Source organism: Cyprinodon tularosa, unplaced genomic scaffold (assembly GCF_016077235.1).
Source record: "Cyprinodon tularosa strain WSP-4 unplaced genomic scaffold, ASM1607723v1 ctg504, whole genome shotgun sequence".
NCBI lineage: Eukaryota > Metazoa > Chordata > Actinopteri > Cyprinodontiformes > Cyprinodontidae > Cyprinodon > Cyprinodon tularosa.
Window position 1 is genome coordinate 75,933 of NW_024039235.1, and position 6,000 is coordinate 81,932.

Below are 6,000 nucleotides of genomic sequence, written 5' to 3' on the forward strand. Positions count from 1 at the left end.
AAATTTCATCATGAACAATTAAACATGCTTTGTAAAGATACAGCCGCTTAGATGCGCTAATCTCTCTCAGTTTGCCTTCTGAACTAGAATCAGAAAACAATTTAGTTCGGAATCTAGTTCAGACTAACTATGGCCGGCAGTCATCACTACACTGTGAACATAGCTGCTACTTATTACCCAAACCAACAGCAGAGCATTCCTCTGCATCTTATTCATTTAAAATTAAAATTCTCACAGCTGGGAGCAGATTGGTGAGTGACAGATATTATGACATGCAAACCCTAACACATGTTTTCATGTTGGGCAGTCATGCTGGCTTAGAGACCGTGGTTGGTAAGGAAACTATAACTTTAGAGCAACACAGCTACAACCATCTTTGAGGATAAATGACACAGCAAAAAAAATAAATAAAATAATTGAACTCTATTAAACAAGCCCCAATGGTTTTGTTTGGTCAAACTTTGCATGTCATCTGTTCTGTTTGGTCCAAATTTAGTTCCATGTCTTGAAGATGCCAACTAATGTAAATAAATTGATGCCACCACAGCACTGGATGTGAGTTCCCTGATATCATTATCCTCAAAATGTGATTATTTGGGGATTGATATATCTCCAAACTTGCATGATTTTCTCCATTTCTTTAAAATAATGTCACTCTTTATTTCATTATGAAATTAATCTAAAAAACAACAGTCACACAAAACATTTCATATGTGTTTTATTTTATATTTGTAATGAAAAGGTTTAAAAGGAAGTGCAAAAATCCATTACTTCAGAGCGAATATCAAGAACCTTTTAGCTGTATCCTCTTTTCCATCCAACAAGCCTGGACCATATAAAGGTCTTTCCTTAACTGAATGACTAAGTGCTGATAAGGAAAGCCAACCTTTACGTGTTTATGGTAAGGGGTGCATTTGAAAGCAGCTCTCAAGGATCGTAGATGGGCAGCCATGGTTTAGAATCTACTCTGTATTACAAATTTAAATAGGTAACCTAAACCCACTTTTAGTCTGCTACTAGGCATGGGTTACAAGTTGTCAGTCTTAAGGTAAAGCATGGTTTGGATCCAAAATTATTTGTTGGTTCAAATGGGTTACAATAAAATGCAAAACAGTTTTTTTAGAGAGCTGTTTAAAAAAAAAAATTCCCATGTAATAGGTCTACTGTTTGGAGAGTCACTGCACAGAAGCTGTTTTTCTAAAGGTCCAGTATCTCTAATATTTTCATGCAATTTTAGTTTACAAGGACTCAGTATGCCACTACTCGAGAATGCATTTAATTGTTGATTAATTCTAAATAAGCAAAAGTAAAATAAATCAAATAAGTAAACAACCATAACCATATTTATAGGCAGCAATGCAATAAATGTATTTTTTTTTTTTTGTGCGTTTTCCAGCGTTGGACTAGCGAGCTGTCCAGGGTGTACCCCGCCTTTCGCCCACAGAATTCAGGAGATGCACCAACCCCAAACAACACTGGTTGGTGGGTGGATGGATGGATGGATGGATGGATGGATGGATGGGTTGATGGATGGATGGATGGATGGATGGATGGATGGATGGATGGATGGATGGATGGATGGATGGATGGATGGATGGATGGATGGATGGATACCTTAGGTAAAATATCTAGAATAAACCAATAGGAAATTAAGAGTAAAAATTACATGCAAATGATTGAATTGAATTTCCTTTTGACCCTTTTTTTTTCTTTCTAGAAGGAAATGGCTCAAAGTAAATTCCTTGTAAGAACTTGACTAGTTATAATCTGAATAACATCTTCATAGCCTTGGTGTTCATTTAGTCTGCCACATAGTCCAAACTAGTGTTTAAAGTTTACCTATGCAGTGTCTATACTCATATCATTGTATGATCATATCATCATCATCATCCTCAATGTCTTTATCACTGTCTAACACAAAGCAAAAGCATTTTTTTTTTTTGCTTTTGAAACAGATGTTTGTCCCATGATGGCCTAATTCCTCTAACAAGCTACGGTAGGGTCTCTGACATTCACTCTTGTTCTCCACCGTGACAACACCCTTCAGGATTTACAGAGAATGTTTCTTCACATCTAGCCTACCTACCAGCAGGGTGGCTGTGATATCAAAGGTTTCAAGTGGGATGAAGGCAGCTATCAGCAGGCATTCTTCTCACAATATGAAACCTTCAGCACTGGAGTCAAATCTTCCCTTGAAGTTAGTATAAGATGGAGCAAAGTCATTTTCCTGAGCCTCCAGCATACTTTTTAGTTTAGTGCAAAGATCTTACTTCTTAAAATAGTATATTACCTACATACACAAAATATCAGTTATATAGATTTCATTTTGAAAACATGTAATAAGTTGCTTGTATATAAATGTTGGCCCACAGAGAGCTTAATAGTGGTTTCCTGTGGTATTAGAGCTCCCAAAACAATCGACACCTAAGTCAATTCTATTTAAATCAAACATATTTTTTGTAATCCCAAAGGTAAAATAAATGTTGCAGTACAGTAACTCATGGGGAGTTTTTTTTTTATGAGTGTTAATAGGTGTTGATAGCTGTAGGCAGGAAGGTCTTCTGCCTTGCACCAGATCTGGAGAAGCCTCTCACTGTCACTGTGCAATAACACATACCAGCAACTGTGTAGCCTGTGTATTTCTTTTACTTATCATATAAGGTCAGTACATCTCTGCAGTACAAGTGCAATAATCCAAATCAACTACTGTGTAGTCTTTCCTTCGCTCTCTACCTGGAGATATTTTTATATCTAAGGGAAACATATTCCAGGACATTACGTTTTTTCTTTCTTATGCTTTTTTGTACTATATACACTCTTTTTATATTGTCCGTTGTATTTTTATATTTAATGGCATCTTGCTTTAACTCTTTGCACTTTATATAAGCTACTAGAACCAGCATTTCCCTGAAGGAGTAATCTCAAGGGATAAATAAAGTTGAGCCTATATGTAAAGACACACTATTGTTGTTTAACTGTCTTCTTAAGAGGATGCCAACTGTTCTCCATAATATACTTCACTTTACTAAGAATGCTTCTTTGTGAAATAATCTCCAGAGGTCCTATAGGAGTTCCTGATACAGAGCCAGCTATATTAGCTCATCAAGCTTCTAGAGTTTTTTACCTTGATGATGTGGAATGTAAGAGCAACAGGTCTATAGTCATTCTATTCAGATATAGTCTCTCTTTTTCTCTCTGAGTAGCCTTATTTTAGCATTAGAAATGTTCATCAGCTGCTCCCAGTGTAAAAAATAAATTTGCTGTAGTTGCTATGGTTACTCATCATAACAGACGTCCAAAACGGAAAGAGATATTAGTAAAATCCTTATAGCTTATACAAAATAAGTTTCCAAAGTTCAAACCAAATTGAAATTCAGCACCACGAAACTCAGCCTGCAATAATGACAGGACATCTATTTAGTAGCCTACAGTGAGCAGCTCTTTTTACACTGAGTCAATATCTGTGATCCAGCTCGCTCCTCTGCTCTACCACTTAACCACTCCATCTCCTTTCTTGCCTCCCAATGCTCTCGGCTGCCCTCTCAACAAATGATCACACTGGTAGTTAAAAAGGATAACTGTGCTTCAATCTCTCTCTTAAATGGATTCAGAGGTTTAAGACTACTGTCTGTGTTACCCAAAGGGTTTCTGAAGTGTAGCATTTCTCATTTGCCCATCCTTTTGACAATAGGCTGAATGAGATCCGGTCTAAGAGGTTCATTATTCAAAAGCCAGTATGAAGCACATGATGACCTCGGTTGGGTGTTATGATATGAAAGAATTGCATTTTTGAGGTTGTGATCAAACTTTTAAGGAGATGATGAGGATATGTCACAGAAAAGGTAATAAAAGTGTAACATTTGTATTGTTTCTGGGTGAGGGATTAATGCAAGTAGCAAAATCTTACAAATGACTATGTTAGTGAGTAATATTTGTTAAAACCCTATCACAACAATCATGCCTGTAATGACCTCTGTAGCTCCTCAAGATTTACTGTGGTCCTCTTGGCAGCATCTCTAATTAATATTCTCCTCCTCCAGTCTGTCAGTCTAGGTGGACAGAGCAACTGGATTTATACAGACTTTAGATCACATACTGCTGGACTTGTTTTACTAATTAAAGGGCTGGGAGCAGATGGATCTTATTTAGTAGTATGTTACATAATACGTACAGCTGCTGACATCTTCCCGAAGTGTGATCACTTGTACCTGTTGACAGATCAGTGCTGTTGTTGGTAGGCAACCAAAACCCAAGACTGGCCAGTGATGTACAGTGTGTCTGGTGTTGACAGGGTAATAATAGTCAAGTTGGAAAACAAAAAAGAGGTATGATGTGGAAAGACTTTAAAAAAATAGCCCCCTCCTCAGGACTTATTTTTTCAGAGGACAGTATCGATTTTATACACCTTCCACTGTTGTTGTTCTTGTTGTTTCTTTCTTTTTAAAAATAACATACATCTATTGAACGACGCATCTAACATATGACAGTCTGGGCCGGCTGGCCATTCTTTTTAGATCACCAGCATTTTAACTGTGTGTGTAATATTAGCTGCCCATTTTGTTTCTTTTTGCCTTTTTCTTTCAGAAACACATCTGTCGGCTCGGTGCATTGGGTTATGGTTATATCATTAATAGTATATTATGCAGCACATGACCAACCTGATTAAACACCTACAGACTCAGGATGAGAGCGTTCTGTCTTTGATGTGCTGCACTGATGTTATGGTAATGTAGGTATCCCTACAAGTAACTTCAACTCTACAAGTGGATCCTTATCTATCCTTACTTCCTTTTACAGTACACTGATATGTTTTCACAAATACCTGCCTAACTTTCTTACCTAATTCTTAAAATAAATAAAAATCAATTTAGTGTAGATCTGCCAGACTAATAAATAACGTTAGGCCTGACATTGTTTACTTTATTACATTTGGGATGTGATATGCATGATAAAACTCACTAACCGAATGAAGAAGGACCCATTATTGTCGTTCAACTGTCAACAAAAGTAAAACATCCCTACTTCTACATCTGGTTTAGTGGAATTGAGGTGAAGTGAATAATGGAGGCAAAAAGTTCTGACAACAATACCTTTCTTGGCACGATATCTGTTGTGCTTTTTTTTTTTTTACCTTTGCCTGCCAAGAACCACTCAGCAGTCAGAATCAGGTAGGTGAAATAATGAAATCCGTCTAATACTGTAGGTATGAATACCAGCAGCATCACACTGAATGTTTTTGTTTGAATGTAGGCTGCCTCATTGCATGCTTAAAAAACATCTATAATCTGTTAATACTTTAATGAACGTTTTCATTATGATGTAGAATTAATAAATATTCACAATAATTTTCATTCAACTCTTAATTAGTTTTCTTGCAGAGCTGTTTTAGCTCCAAAGTTCTGAGTTAAATCGGCTTGTGATGCGCCTCTTGTGTGGCTAGAGAGAAAAAACCCTACAACATCCAAATGTTCGTCCTAACCCCTAACTCACTATATAGAGTGGGGACTATACTGTGTAGTGGACTTTATAGTGATGTCAGTTAAATTACTATTTGGACAGATGATCACTACTTTTCGCACTCCGTTTGTCACTTAACTCCGACTCCCCGCATGGTGCCTGTGCCATCTTTGTTCTTTCTCGCCACCGAAAACAAATCCCATGATGCTTTGTAAGCTCTTGCAAAGCCTTCTGGGATATATCTGCTCATCTAGTGACCATGGATGACCATTACTTTACAAGGTGCATTGTGGGAAATTTCGAGTCTACTACTTTTTCATCCACCAGACATTCGGACACTCATCTAAAATGGCGTAACCACTATATAGTGCCCTATATGGTGATCAGGGCGGACGTTCGGACACAGCCCTAGACTGTTCTATCTCAGATTTTTTTCTCATATGTGGTTTCATTGATAAAAAAAAACTAATTTAAAAAATTGTAAAATCTTGCTGTGGGAACCAGCCTTTAGCTAGCTTACTTGTAACATGTAAACTTCCATGA